Source organism: Callorhinchus milii, unplaced genomic scaffold (assembly GCF_018977255.1).
Source record: "Callorhinchus milii isolate IMCB2004 unplaced genomic scaffold, IMCB_Cmil_1.0 Scaffold26, whole genome shotgun sequence".
NCBI lineage: Eukaryota > Metazoa > Chordata > Chondrichthyes > Chimaeriformes > Callorhinchidae > Callorhinchus > Callorhinchus milii.
In genome coordinates, this window is record NW_024704767.1 from 5,741,671 (window position 1) to 5,758,869 (window position 17,199).

The window sequence follows — 17,199 nt, forward strand, 5'->3', positions numbered from 1 at the left end:
GCAAGAATTAATTGATTTTTTTTATTTGTACAGTTTTATAACCAATGACAATGTACAAACTGAAATCTTTTAACATTTGAAGAAATGGACCACTGTTTTTTTGTAAATGTTTGTGTTATAACTGTACAACAGATTAATACATTTCTACGTTTATTTAAATGCCACAGTTCAATAAAATATTTACTAAGTGTAGGCCATGTTACCGTGTGTGTGTTCGGATATGTGGGGGCATACTTGTAGCACAGCTTTTTCGTGCAAGACACGACACAAAACAGCAGAATAGATTGTGAAACTCCCACTGACTTGTTTTCTTGTAAATGATTCATTCCAGTTACCCGCTCTGAAAATATTTAATATTTAAACCTTCCTGGCCAAAAGTTCGATAAATGTAGAGATTTGGGGAAAACGTCATTGAGCAAGACTAAGCCCACAGTGACTTTTCATTCCAATTACTCTTATCTTGCACCACTGCATGAGATTGTGGAAATTTACCTTGCAGTGAATTCCTCGGAGGGACCACATGTTGATTGTGGGTTTTTTTGGTCAGACTTTTTTCTCTATCTGAACCAAACAATATGTATGATTTGCATTTGTTTGGTATGCAGTGTGCACTCTCTCCTCAGAGGGACACATGCTTGCTTGTCTAAACTCAAAAGAATGAAGGTGCAGATTGGCACCACCCAAGGCTTGGGGACCCCAGAGTGTGTATTTGGGTATGGATACCATGAATGCACATGATGCCAGCAGCACTGAATGATATACGAATGCAGCAGCATATCTATGCAACTGCACCTACAAGTATGAAATCCCCCTGTACTGAGACATGCATATAGTATGTGGTTTAAGGCCTCCTGTTTACTGTCTTCTTTCCAAAATGACCAAAGTAAATATGTTTTTTTAGGGTAACTTTTTTCAAAATAATGCGTAAGTAAAGTTAACAAAATAATTTGCATAACATTGTACCAACAAACCACTGGACTCTGTCTTTTGGCTAGCTCTAGTCATTTTACATTTAAAAGAAAGACAACATTATCAAAGAAGTAATAAGGCGCTATATCAAATGCAAGGATTATTATTGTATTATCCCTGAAGGATATTGGACTTGGTTTGATTACTGGGGATGGGAGGTGAGTAATGTTCTAGAGTTTTAGGAGGAATTGAAAGTATGAAGCTTACCACCAGATGGTGCAAGTAAATCTGTACTGATGCATACAGTACTTGAAATTGTCTGCCTGTTTCCAAAAAAGTCACATTTGCTGTATTCCAATTTTCTGTGATTTGGTAATAGATTTGTGGAATAACTTACCATGGAAAGTGACAAGCAATGGGTATAAATGTGGCCAAGATATTTTTTTGTGTTTATGAATCTCTGAGGCAGAGGGTGGGGGGGGGGAATGCATAATGTCCCCCTGACAGGGGTCAGCAGATAATGGGTTTGCCTGTAAAGATATACAGTCATTATACTTTTAGAGTAAATCCTGTGAAGCGCTTTGAGACATCTTCTTCCAGAAGTGAGAAGCACTATCAAATGCAAGGATTATTATATCCTGCCCTCACAGCCAGAGGTTGGTACGTTTTTGTTTTGTGCTTTGGGAGCCACTGCAATCACTATTCAATACATTCAATACACTATGCATTCATAACATTATCCAGAGATTCAATCTTTAATGTAGAATGCCCCCTCCAAAAAATCTCAATTTAAAAATTGAGAATGAAATATTTGTCCTTTGATCTACCCCTAAATCAACCCATAATGTTAAGAATTGAAATTCCTACTGAGACACAGCATCACAATTGCTGAATATTTTCAAATATATATTTCACATATGACACTTGTTATCGGATAGATATTTCCATTAATTGTAACTCAACAGTTATTTTTAAAAATTAAACAAATTTGTGTTAAGGAACTGTAGTTTTATTACGTATTAAGTAGCCTGACCAGACAATATTAAAAACTACTTTATTCATCCAAAAAATAGCAGGAAGCTATTTTAGCCTATCTTTTAGCACCAGCAGGTATGTTTTTATTAATAGTGCTTAAAGCTTTAAACAAATTTGCATTAGCCTGTGGATATTTTCGTAAAAGTTTTGTCAATAATAATAATAATAATAATCCTTGCATTTGATATAGCGCTTTTCACGTCGGGAGGACGTCCCAAAGCGCTTCACAGAACACACTGTAAAGTGAATTGACTGTATATTTGTGGGCGAACGCGGCAGCCAATTGCGCACAGCAATGTCCCACAAACAGTCGTAGATTGAAAAATGACCAATTTAATTATTGTTTTTGGTTTTTTTGGAGGGATTATTATTAGGCGTGTGGAGTAAGGAAACTTGCCCAAGGTTTCGCCCTGCCTGGAATTGAACTCAGGTCTCTCGCTTGCAAAGCGAGTGCTCTGACCACTGAGCTACAGGACTCCACTAATGGGCGACACAATGACTGTGTCACCTGCTCAGGAAGTGAATAAATTGTAAATGCAGGGATGCAATTGTGGTAAATGATCCATGCTCTAATGAAATGATGTTCCTCAGAAAGCAATATTGTTCAGGTGCATTGATTGTAAGATATGAGCTTAAGCAAAATATCCTTTTTCTACTTTATTGATTACATTCTTTGCTTTTTGACAGAGGTTAATTCAGATCAGAATGAGGAATGCTGTTGTAGTGGCCAAGGTTAAACTTTCTGATCCTAGTGTTATTAAAGTAAATGCCTGTTTGACTGATTTGGATCTTTCAAATAAATTGACATTTCACAGTGCTTAGATGTGCATTGAAGCGCTCTACACAATTACATTGTTTTTTTAAAGTACCAAGTTAACATTTTTCAAATGATGAGTAGGATAAGGAAACTACTTTTGAGTCATTAATTTGGCAGACCTAAGGAAAACGAGAAAATATTGAGTTGTCAGGATTTGAGAACATATGAAATGTGTAAAATTATATTGATAAGTGATAAAATGCAAATGCAGTATCTTTCAGTTATGTCTTTCTCGCCCATTAGTTCAGACTAAATTAGAACAGATTGCATCTAAACATTTCATCTCCACCCACGCTTTCAGGAATCAGTGAAAAATGTCACACTGTGCTGCTACCTAAAAATACAACAACCTAAAGTAAACCGAGATCAGGAAATTCAATTTGGGGGATTTTGAAGAGTTCCTGCAACTGGCACAAAGCATAAATTACTACACCAAGGCTGGAAACTAAGGGTTGAAGCTTTCACACTATTTTTAATAACTATTGTTGTATATTTATACTTTTAATTTAAAAATTTGGGCATCTACTCCATGATTGCTGTGCGCAATTGGCTGCTGTGCGCAATTCACCCACAAAATACAGGCAGTTCACTTTACAATATACTCATTGAAGCGCTTTGAGATGTCTCAACGATGTGATAAGGTGCTATATCAAATGCAAGTTTTACTATTAATTGTATTGCCAGCCTTACTCTAGTCTTCAGGTGTTGGGAGCCATAAAGTTTACATATCATTGGGCAACAATTTAAATGAATTGCATGCTTTCCTGCTTAGCTTTATATTTCACCCCATGTTTTTCTCTTCCTTCCTCCATACTCAATAACAACAACTTGCACTTATATAGTACCCTCCACGCGTCTCAGAACGTCTCAGAGCACTTAACAGTGGGCGGAGCCTGACTCCGAGCAGGGGAGGAGGGAGGTGGCCATAAACACGGTTGAAGAGGAAGATTTTCAGGCGGGACTTGAAAAAGGGGAGATAGGGGGCAAAAGGGAGGGATTGAGGGAGAGTGTTCCAGAGCTTTGGGGCATAGTGGCTGAAAGCGCAACCTCCGATGATGGAGTGGAGGGTGTGGGGGATGAGCCAGTCAAGCGGAGACGCCAACTGGTAGATTGGGGAGTGAGGAGATAGGGCGGTGCCAGAGAGTGAAGGGATTTGAACATGAGTGTGAGGATTTTGAAGTCGATCCGTTCGGTGATGGGGAGTCAGTGGGAGCTCACTTGGCCAGAACTGGTGAGATTTGGGTACAGAGTTTGGTCCGGGTTAGTATGCAGGCGTCATAGTTCTGAATGAGCTGGATCTTTTGAATAGTGGAGTTAGGGAGAATGGCGAGGTGTGCGTTTGAGTAATCCAGGCAGGGGGTGACAAACCCATGCACGAGGGTTTCCGCTGCATTTGGGGTAAGGTACGGTCAGAGGCGGGCAATGTGGTGGAGGTGGAAGAAGGCGGTCCTGGTCAGGGACCAGATGTGGTGGAGGAAGGATAGCCGGGGATTGAACCGGATGCCTAGATTGTGCACTGGTTGGTTTAATCCAGCATTCGCTGGCTGAAAGAGTAGATGGGTGAGTTTTCTGTTTCATTCCATAATTGGCTCCTATGTAGAAAAGCAGCCCAAGGTCCACCTATCTTCTGACATTCCTGTCTGTTCATTGGGAAAGTCCCTAGACTCTTTTCAGCACCTTTGCTAATCATTCATCTCAGCAACAACAAATTCCATTTGTAAAGCATCTCAGAGGGATTAATACAGAGATGTGTGAAGATGAGCTTGAATGTTTCCACTGTGTGGCATTACCATGTTAGTTTAGTAATGCGCTGGCCACACACAATGTGCAATTCTGCCTGTTTATTCACTGTAGGCAATATTTTGCAGAAGTGTTGTACTGTGAGTGCGATTGTATCACTTCATGAGGTGGTGAAATGGGAACATAACTTCATTTTGTAACTTATTTATCAGACATGCACAAGTTAGTGACAGCCTTTGCTGGAACGAACCTCAATTATTTAGCTCTTATTTGTTAGCATTGGTTTTGTAACCACACTTGGGTCTGAAATATTCATGCATTTCCACCATGTTTTGAGTTATTCTCACCCTATTCGGCCTGTTGCACTCTGCACTATTCTGAGCAGGCCCAGGGGAGAGATTGTGCATCTCTGATAACGAGTCTAGAGGGAGTGGAAGATTGCCACATTAGAGGACCCAGAGCCACAGTGGGTGAGCTCAATACTAATGACTTAATAAAGTATACCTTCCAAGAGCAAGAGTGAAGTGAAATCTGGAGATGAAAATGATGATATATTCTGTGGCCTTATCACATGCCAAGTGATGCAAAGTCTGTTTATGACTCTTTTGGATTCAGATACTACCCTACCAACAGTTGATGCCCAACTACTTGCTGATAGACAGCCTCTGCACGTCCTCAATGGAATATAGCATTACCAAACATTTCAGGCACCAGCATGTAACTAGGCACACTGGGTGAGTCACATGAGACTGATGAAGAATACGGTACACTGCCAATGTTTATAAAGTTTGACCATTTCCGTTGTGTGTATACAGATCCAGAAGATAAGATTCTAGTTGTCGTTTTTCCTCTTCACTCAGCACCAGTGTATCGTCCACAGTAGCTGCAACACACAGGACTGCCTTCATTTCCAACCTAGCATAGACCCACAAAAATATGCAGCCCATTCACTTTACAATATATTCTGTGAAGCGCTTTGAGACGTCTTGAAGATGTGATAAAGTGCTATATCAAATGCAAGGATTATTATTATTATTACAAACATTGAAGGAGGAAGCTACACAGCATAGCGCTAGATACATGATCTACATTACTCTTGACATTCTTTTTGTGCCTTGAAATGCAATATCAAGCTTCTCCACACTTCAAAATAATGCAATTGTGCTTATAACTGAAGTTTAGAAGCTCAATTATATAATTCCAGCATTCAGCATGGTTCTATGTAATGCTTGAGAGGTGGAATATAGTGACATGGTGTGTGCATTGGGCTATATAAACCCTTTAGTATGCATGGTATTTTCTCTCACAATTGGAAAACCAATTACTGAGAAAGCTTACATTTAGCTGTCAGGGAGCATAATGATACTGGTAATGGCTAATCTTAAACCCTGGCTCGGATAAACCAAGCACCATTGCCAGAGCTTTGTGAAATGTTAATAATATAGTGGAGTTTTCCCTATAAGCATACCTGTAATTATAGTGATGGGCATTTTGCTGGACATTTGTCACCAGTTATTCATCTAATTTCATACGAAAGTGTCTCTTGCCTCCTGCTTGGTTCTCAGGCATTCAGTCATGATATAATAAGCAGAACTCTCTCTTATCTGCAAATTGGTAATGGCAAATAAATGTGGGATTCTATTATATAGTTTCACAACATTTGTGTGTACATATGTGCACGAGTATGCACAGGCTTGGAGGTATTCATAGGCTTGCTACATCTTGGAAAAATCCAAACCAATAAAACATCAAGCTCCAGTATTCCTTGTTCCCGGAAACATAAATGCTCCTGTTAGTATTTTACAATTTTTTTTGAAGAAGTTTGGTTTACAACTTTAATTAATAAACTATTAGAAGGAAGTTTACTTTTATGTGAAATTTTTAATCTGAGAAACTATTTCTGACTTAGGTTGACTGGAATTCCCTGTACTCCATTGTTTGTGTTCTTAGGGAAGTTCCATGTGTCAAATAAGGAAACTGAAAATGTATTCAAGTGAATGTCAATTGTTTCCTTCCATTAGCTTGTTCCTCTTTCAGTCTTACTATGTCCTCTCCCTTGTAGCAGGAATACCAAGGAAAGTACACAGTCATAACAAGGAAGGCTTCTTGATTAACCAAATATTTAAAAAAACCACAGTAAAATGTTTGTGAAAAAAGTACCTGAAATCAACTGAACGAATGAGAGGAATTTAAGTTGATCTGTTTCATTTTAACTTTTTGTTATTTTTGATGCTGGTTTCACATTTTTGTTTTAGGGAATGTAAGTAAAGAACTTGTGCATTTTCTTCCCCATTGTTTCGGGAAATAAGATATCAACTACACTGAAGTTTGGAATGACCAGAACAAATCTGTCATTTCAGTTTTAGCTAGTCAACTGGAATGGATAGTCTTGCACCAAGTTCAGCTAAAATGCATAGATGGCAGCCATTCAACTCTTTTCTGTATACTGCAATAACTCCTTACTGGAACTCTCCAGTTCCATTTCCCACATCTTCTCCCATATATGTATATACCTAAGTAACTCTAAAATCATAGGAAGTTGTCTCAATTTTTTTAAAAAATGTGGCTAGGAAATTTAGATACGAGTTGGAAAATATATGGTTGATAGATTAGGTAAAAAGAACCTAATCAAACATCACAAAAAGTTTACCAGGTCTAAGTAGCTTATGCATGACAATGGTCTATTTTCAGATTTAACTGCTGGCAAAAGTTCCTTTGGGGGTGCAGATACCGAACTTCTGCAGCAGGTGGTTGTACCAGGAAACACGCCTGGCCAAAAACACCCCAAAAGTGCAATATTGGCCCGTTAATTCAGAGTTCTCATTACATTGGCTCAAAGTACTGTTAATGATGATAAGAGTCATGAAAAGTGTCAACCTTCCGCTCTTTTTGATGACAGATTGAACTTAATTTGCAAGTTGGACTCGAAAGCAGCATTACATTGCAGGAGCTCAGTGTGCCATGCAATCTTGTCAGAACAAGCAGCAGTCATAATGATAATTCATAGGGATCCCAAGGAGATGCTTGAAGACTGGCACATTTAAAATGATCAGTAGGACAATGCCATATAACACAAGAGATCTAAACAAACAGCCATATATTTGCGGGCACGTTTCGCCCACAAATATACAGTCAATTTACTTTACAGTCTATTCTGTGAAGTGCTTTGAGACGTCTAGAAGACGTGAAAAACATTATATCAAATGCAAGCATGATTATTATAACACTTTTTAAATTTGCTTCTTCCTACTACTTGACTCCGCACAACCTCCTTCAGCAGGACGGGGGTTCCTTGTTGAAGGCTTGTCAGCCCCTTTAGTGGTAAGTATCGTTGGCAAGAATCGTTGGCTGAAATTAGATGTACAAACAAGAAATACCACGTGTGTGTTTTTTTTTAAATAAACAAAAGTAATTGACTCTCTTTAGGTGGCAGCAGAATAGACAGCATATCTCTTATTTGCTGTCATTCAACAAGTCATTCTGTGGTCAGTTGATGGACACATGCTTGTAAAAGAAAACAATGAATAATGTCACTTGTTTTCTTTCTCTTTCCCCCCTCAATGGAATGTTCAAGAATGTATCCCATAACACTCCACTGATCAGCTCGGCCCAATACTGACAAAATTCATTCAAGTGTCAGGGGAGCCTTAGGATATAAACCGATGCCATTTAAGGGCTGAAATCTGTCTGGACTACTTAGGAGAGCTGAGCATGATCAAGTGCAGCAGTTACCCATCACACTGTATTTAAAGTGCCAGTTTTTCAAATTAAAGCATCAATTTACGTTTGCAGAATCTATATTTTGTGTTGGACGTACTGCAATGGAGCATGACTGAATGAACCTGACCCACTGGAATTCCCTCCTGCTGAGTCTTTTTTTAAAAAGAGAATCAAATCTTTGAATGAAAAGCTGTCGCCTCACCTAGACACTGAGAATTGCAACCCTCAGCTTCCTGTTCTTAGTGCAATTTAGTCTGATGTGTTTAGAAATTCAGGTTACAAATGGAATCACGTGTTGGATCAAAATATTTGCTTGACAAGAAAAGTAATCAATAAAAATAACAAACTTCTTCTTGTATATCAACAAAGGCTAGCTACTATGTTAATCATTTAAAAATACAATAGTTTCTGGAGTGCAAACAATAAAAATGTGATAATAATAATAATCCTTGCATTTGATATAGAGCCTTATCACTTCGTTGAGATGTCTCAAAGCACTTCACAGAATATACTGCAAAGTGAATTGACTATATTTTGTGGATATTCTGCACGGATTATAACAAATGGAGGGAGAAAAAGGCCTGCTTAATCTGAGACTTATATTTTGTGAACTGAACGCAAATATACACTATCATTTACAGTAAAATAAATTGTATTTACATATGTTCATTGGCAAACATTGAAAATGTAATTTAGAAAAGGCAGTATGATGCTGATGATTGTTGTTTAGATGCTATCCCCTGATACATTGAGATATCCCAGACATCCGCTTGGTTTTCAGTTCACACATTCAGACTGAAACAGATGGTCTAGGCAAGGCTGGAGCTTTCCATTCAAAAATTTCATTCTCTTAAAGCAAGTAGAAAGCTGGACTTGGAAAATTATCATGGGTACATCACTATTCTCCTGGCGAAGTAAGCATCATTAATCACAAATGGGACTAAATGGAGGATGAAACTAAATAGATGGCTCTTTCAGGGAGCCAGCACAAGCACAACGAGCTGAATGGCCTGCTTCTGTGCTGTACATTTCTACTGTTGTATGATGTGATCGGGTGATTTGCTGGTGCATTTTTAAATGTGGAGCCAAGAAGATGGCTGTCAATCAATAACACTTGTAAATTTGAGAAATTTGTTGGTAGCACTGTGGATTGAAGGAAGTGCACATGAGCGAGATGGAGTCTGGCACTGGGATCAAGTGAGGAGACAGCCCACAATAATAATAATAATAATCATAATAATGTAGGAATACAGGTACCACAGTGAGCAATTCATTTTGAACAAAGATATTAACACGTTTAAAAGACCGCTCCTGTTTTCAGCTTCTTTATCCATTGATATCTTCATCCATTGTGACCTTTTAAGCAACATCAACATGCTTTATTAAGCCCTTTTCATTTTGGGGTCACCCATAATTCTAGGCTCCTTAGTGCCCACCTAACTGTTTAATGGTCATTTTTCTAAAAAAGTTCAGATACATTTTAAATTATTGCAGGCCAACAGTGCTGCTGCAGTATCGTATTTAGTTTTGGTTGTACTTTACTTGGGATAAACTTGTTGTATTTTCAGTAAAAGGACTGCATGTTAATAAACGTCTTAGCTTTGTTTAATAACGGCTGAAGTCAAACTTTCCAGGTGATTTTCATGATCTTTGTGCCTCATTCAGAAAAATACAGTTAGATCATTAGATGGAGTAAGGAGTCAATCTCATAATGATTCAGCTCTCACTTGTGGTCGCACTAACAGCTGGTGCAAAGGGAACTTTCAAACCTAAATAAGTTATCTTTTGTGTTCTGATATATAATAATCCTTGCATTTGATGTAGTCCCTTTCATCTTGGGAGGATGTCTCTAAGCGCTTCACATGATACTGTACAGTGAAATGCCATATATTGTAGGCAAGCTTAATTGGACTATACTTAAGAATTTTGGTGTTATGGCAACTGACAATTTATATCTAATATAATCACCATAGAATATTGTTTATGTTACCGCTACAATCAGATTGTTAAATTGAATTGCAAATACTCTGTGCCATTTACCACCCCTTGCCCCTGAATTGAATGAAATCCGTCTTTGTCTTTATTTAAGCTGTTAACAATGAAATTCCTGTCAGTAAAACAGGCCAAAATCTAGAATTATTTGTAACAAATAGCTTTTCCCTGGTATATTAGACATGCCACTGACTTTAAAGATGGTAAAATAGCAGCAATGTACCAGAGCATATCAAGTATTCTCCTGGCGAAGTAGGCATCATTAATCACAAGTACATCAGAGCCACGACTGACGAATAATACTTCTGTTATAAGTAACGCAGTGAAAGACTAAACGGATTAACGTACAATGTCTCTCTGTGCTTCTGTCAATTTTAGCACCGGGACTCCACTATCGCATTACTATTCTTCTTTACTCTTTATTTGATATCATGCCGAAAGAAGTGAATCATAGTGAAGGCTGCCAAAATACCTGCTTTTAGGTTAACAGCATTTCCCATTTAGATTTCCTTCCCACCGATTGTTCCTCCTTAGATTCAGTTCAACCTGATCCTTCAGTTAAATGAGAATGCTCTGCACTATGTTCTTCTCCATGCCTGGTATGAATGCCACTCCAAGATCAGACAGCAGCGGGGCCAATTATGGGGAATGAAGCAAGGTGGGTTCTTCTCAGTTTTCATTTCCCAGAGAAGCTACCCCTCGCGTAGTCATGATGCTCGATCTTACAGCCTGGTTGAGAATTGATGAACCACATCCAACCTAAGGAACATAACCTACTTCAACCCCAGCAATATGTCCCACTCTGGGTTTCCCAAACTTTATTTTTTGCGTCCCTCCACGGAGAGACAGGATGCCCATTCCATTCTAGATGGCATATGCATTTTGCAACTTTCAGTCTGGTTCAGATACTCTTGAGCGTAGTGATCGGTTTCTGCATGTTTCAGAGACCACAAGAAAAGCTTGCACAATTGAAAACCTGTAATCCTGGAACCCATGCTCGTCTTATTATTGGAAGCCACTTTATCATGAGCATGGTTAGGAAGTGCTTGAGCTACTGAGCCACCAATTTTATAAAATTATTAAAGATCTACCCTTGCAATTTTTACCCAGCACTGATAGGATGGGAACATAGCACTACACATGTCCATCATAAAATTAAATCATAAGCATTTAATGTGGGTTTTGTAATGAATTAAAATGAATGGAAATCCACAGACAATGCAGTTGACCCTGCTGGTATGCTGAATTCATTGATAAAAACTTTACCTCATGAAGATGAAGGGGAGACATTAGTGTATTGGGAATGTTTTGTGCACAGGACAGCTGAGGATCAAACTTGAAGCCTAGGTTCGGTAGGTCTGAAGGCCACGGAGGTTTAATAGGTCCTCCCTAAACAAGTCTATCAGATTACTCTCATCTGCTTTGATGATATAATGGAATTCTTTTATATGCAATAGATGTCAGAATAGACAAATTGATGCTAATTACAGCTACATCAAGTAAGACTTGATTTATGTAAAAATTTCTCAGTTTTCATTTCCCAGAGAAGCCACCCCTAGCGTAGTCATGATGCTCGATCTTACAGCCTGGTTGATTTATGTAATAAATGTTTAATTTATGTAAAAAGCAATATAGTAACTTGGCAACTACCTGCAGATCAGGAAATTGTCAGAATTTAAGAAAGTAAGAACTTGCATTTTTATCGTACTTTATGTTGAAGGAATTCACAGGTAATTTTATGAAGTTTAGCGGCTGTTTATCTCTAACGAATTTGTCCTTGACCAATGCCTTCCCAGTCTGTCATTAAGCTCTTACATTATGACTTACATTACATACAGTAAATTTGAAGTCTGTCGGGATAGACTATAGTACATGCCACATTATAGCCCCATGTGCATGACTGCAGTTTATTGCATTTGGCTCCAAAAAATCTCCCACAGAGATTCTGGCAGGAAATTGCAATGCAAAAAGTTTATAAAGAGACTATAATAGGGTCAGCATCAAAATTAAGGAATATTTTGCGCAAAGCTTATTATTTGTGGAAATGAAAATACACATAGTATTATTTTCTTTTTATTTAACTTACCACTAGAATGGTTTCTTAATTTCTCGAGCTTTGCATAAAATCTCTAATGTCTGCTGAAAATGTTGTGATTTAAGAAATGTATTGCAATATCTTTAAGTACCATATCAGTATAAGTACAGCAACAGCAAGTCTTTGGTAACCTCGCTGGCTAAAAGAAGACTAATATTACAATGTTATTTTTGTTGAAAGTACACAGAATTGCTAAGATGCTTATTTCAGTTTATTTAAAGCATAAATTATAAGGACAATCAATGTCATACAAAATGTCGAGGTATGCTGCAATGTTTTCAAATGTTAACTATTCGGATGAGATGTAAAAATGAGGTCACATCTGCTTGTTCAGGTGGACATTAAAAATCCCATGAAAAGAGATTGGATAGTCAAAAAAAGAAAAAGGAGTTTCTTCTAGTGTCTGAACCAACAATTTTCTGGCCATTCACTTCACTGTAGTTTGTGGATCATAGACTGGCCCCCGCTTTTGCCTAAAACATAACCACTCTAGTTAACTAATCACCTGTAAACATTGAGACATGTTTGACATTGCAGGCATTTTAATAATAATCTTTGCATTTGACACAATGTCTAATGCTGGCCAACTCAGGTGCTTCAGGGATTTTACAGAATTTATTTGCAGCGTTCCACAAGGTCACAATTCGATTCATAATAGTAGTCTATGTGCTTCCTTTTTGCTGGTAGTGAATAGTTAACTTTTGAGCTTGGCACACGGGCAATGCACGATATCATTCTTTTTGAGGAAATACAATCCTTTCTGTGTCTAACGTTTCTCACAAAATATATTTTAAATGTATTTAAACAAAATGATTTGCACAGAACAGTGGAAGATGCTGTATAGTATCAACATTCCCATTTTCCTATCAACATTTAATTTTCCTATCAATTAATTGAACTTAAGGCTGTTGCAGCAAATACTTTCAGTAACGTGAATCTAGTTAACTTGGCTGAATACTGATAAAATTGGGTGTGTAAAAATGAGGTTAATTGGCTTGGCAGTGCCTTCCGAAGCCTCAAGCAAGGTTCTTTAGATGTGTCAGTAATCATGCCACAATGTGACTCTATAAAGATGTTATATGAGAGATACTGTCACAATATTTCGTGACCTGGGAAAAGAATGTACAATATGAAAGATCAGGAACCCTCTGGCAAATTCAGAGGATTAAATGAAATCCCTCCAAAATAAGCAGATTTAATGTTTTTCTGTGGGATATGAGTATTATATAAACGTGGAAGACTTAAGTAAACAATGAATTGCAATTGAGGTTTTTTTTGGGAGATTCTGGACAAAGCATGTTGTATTAATCTGATTAAGTCTATGAATTTTCTTTGGAATTAGAAATTAATATGGGACTCCTTATTTTCATAAAACACAGTACAGAATGTAGGGCTTTGTTCGTTTTGAACCTCCATTACAATCTGGCAAAAGGCTTTTTCGTATCTTACTTTGGAGAAAAGTTAACACCGCTTAACGACTGTTGCTGTATTCCTCACATATGCTGCTTCACCGAGATGCTTGGAAATCGCAACTTGGTTTGGATACTCTTAAGCATGGCGATAGGTTTGCGCACGTGTCAGACACTCGACCAACCAAAGAAAAACTTCCCTACCATTACAATTAATGCTAGCATTTGAGCCCATAGTGCAGTATACAGATAATGAACAATAGGTCTCCCAATGAGGTCAACAAACTCATAATAGATTAAGTAGTGCATGTTGGTGGCAATATGGATGTGGAGCACAGAATGTCGAGTTCCACAATGGACAAAGTGGACAGCTGGAAAGGCAGATTTTTTCGGTGGCGTAGCAAGGCTTCACGGGTGATGCAATGGAGGGAGACCTGTTGGGTGGTGGAGGGAAAGTTGCAGCTGCATCTTTCGCATTCAAGCGAGAAAACAATGTTTGTACAACCTTTGCAAATCTAAGCTTAAATATCAGCCAAACACCATTCCATTGTGATTAGATCAATGAGAAATGTTTCCCAGTTCAATTTTAGCTGGAGTTTCTTACTAGAAGTTCGACTGCAGAGTTGAAAGGAAAATTGACTGCGTTCAGTCATATTCAGTCTTCAGAAGTAGACGCTGAAGCAAAAGAACAATAGGTTCTTGAGAAAGGGTAATGTTTCTCAGAACAATATGTATGAGTCTGTAAATGATATTGATTGAAGTTGTATGTTCGTGGTCATACTCATTGTGTCTGAAAGAGTATTCGAGCATAAAAAATTCTATTGGTACAGCTGCATAGTTTGTCTGTCAAATCCCAATTTCAATAACCCAAGGTGTATCTTAGCCAGAAAGGATACACATATCACAGTAAAAGAAAATAGATTTCTACTTGATCATTTTGATAAGAATTCTCATACAATGCGCAGTTCATTCTGCTAAAATATTGAAAATGTAATGATTTTATAGATTCATGAGAGACAATGTGCCCCAGTGTCCTCTTGTCCTTTAATAAAAAGGAGAAAAGCCTGCTGAACAATTATTTTTAACGAAACATTATTGAAATTGCAGGCATGCCTAACATTTTGAAATGCTGTTAAATGAGAAAAGTGATTTGATTGCCATTTAACGAACAAGTCAATGTATGTAAGGGGAAACTTGATATATATGAGGGAGAAAGGAATAGAGGGGTATAGGAGGGGTTGAGGCTTGTGTGAAGTATAAGTATGACACAGAGAGTGGGTTGAATGGTCTATTTTCATGTTGTTTTGTTCTATGTAACTCTCAGTAAGAGCCAATGTTGCGTCACCTGCAAAAATACATATTTTACACTTCGGAAGCAGCCGACAAATGGGAAATTCAACGTGAAGAGATTGAACTGAAAATTCACAAAAGATAATTGTTGAAGGAAGCTGGGTGAGGCAGCAATGGGACGATGCTTTTGTTGGGGGAGCTGGGAGCCAAAAATGGGAGAAACTGGGATTTAATAATAATAATAATCCTTGGATTTGATATAGCGCCTTATCGCATCGTTGAGACGTCTCAAACCGCTTCACAGAGTATATTGTAAAATGGATTGACAATTATGTGACCGACTGCATCAAAGCTATCCTCACCACTTGCTCAACCACTTTTTCCACCTTACGTTGTGCACAAAATTGATGTTGCCGTACATCAACCATGTGCAGGCATCACTGCATTTCCATGCCCCTTTCCCCCCCTCCCGGCTCTGCACGTACAAAGTCTGTAACGAGCCCCAAGCTGAAGAGCCTGAAGAAGTGGCATTGTCCCGTGCCAAATAGTTGCCAATGGTGCGCAGTAAAATGCACTCTTCACAGCTCAATTAGCCCCTTTGTTAGCTTTAAATACCAATTTGTCTCATTAGGAAGCCTCTTAAGATTGGTACACCATGTGCTCCACGATTGGCTGCACATATTTCGATAAGCCTTAAAGGAAATCCATAACCTAGTGCTCACTCTCAGTGCTTCAAACCCACTGTGCTGTGGTCCGTTACTTTTTTAAAACATTCATTTTCGTTCATTACTCTGTTTTACCGACAGCTGCGGATGTTGGGTCTGATGTTCCTGTGTACTGTTCAGGTCAGGGCAGACTGAAGGTAAATACTCGCTCATCAATGTGCCTTCTCAACTGTGCATTGTTACAGGCCCTGTTCCTTAATGGCCTAACAAGCCTTAACAAGTTAAATTGGCCACCCATTTTGGTGAAGGTGTTAATTCGGATCTCTGAGAGGTAGGAATCGTGAGGTTAGAATTGAACGGGACCATTTATTTTTGGGGAGGGGAGGCTTCTCCTGTCACTGTTTTACAGTCTCTTTTACGCTTGTACTGTAATTGCTAGAATTAATGTTTACAAAAATATCAGCCAATGCACTTTCTTCTGAAATGATTCCACTAACATCCAGCTGTTCTAGTATCAAACAATTCACAGTCTTCATAAAAGGGTGTTATGTTGTAATGTGGCATTACATTTCTGACAACGGTGACAATCACAAAGTATGTTACATGATCATATTCAGCACCGATACTAAGGTTACAGAAATAGTGCAAAGTTAAACTTGGTGATCGACAATCTCCCCCAATAAATAAAAGTATATCCTGTGAAGTGCTTTGAGACGTCTCGAAGACGTGATCAGGCGCTGTATCAAATTCAAGCATTATTATTATTATTTATGTATGTTGCCCTATATCAAATGCAAGGGTTTTTATTATTTTAAAAATGGCTGTATATCATTTGTTGAAAATGTGTAAGGGTAGAGCTGACAGCACTGGGGTCTAATTTGCGATATTCACAAACCGGATTTGATGTGCTATTTGGGTGCAAATATTGGAAGCCGTTTTATTTGCTCTACTCAAGTTCCAGGAAGGTGCCAACTTCTTATGAAATCATAAATTAGCAATTTGATAATCAAAACATTCCTTTGCAAACTGGTGCATCAAATCCGAGTTCTGAAAACGGCTATGGTCCCAAATATTTATTTTTAATGACAGTAAATAAGCACAATCTTTCATGAGCCTAATGGATGCTTTGCAGACTGTTATATAATTCTCAGTACATATTGTTATTTCATATCTGATCAACTTAATTGACTGTCCTGAGCCAGGAATTGAAAGATGCAGTATTGATGTACAGTGGTATTGTTAGTACTTTAATAAAATAAATAATAATAATCCTTGCATTTAATATAGCGCTTTTCATGTCTTCTAGACGTCTCAAATCACTTCACAGAACACACTGTAAAGTGAATTGACCGTATATTTGTGGGCCAAATGCAGCAGCCAATTGCGCACAGCAGTGTCCCACAGACAGTCGTGGATTGAAAATGACCAATTTATTATTGTTTTGTTTTGAAGGGATTACTGTTAGACGTGGGGAGTAAGAAAAGTTACCTAAGGTTTCGCCCTGCCTGGAATTGAACCCAGGTGTCT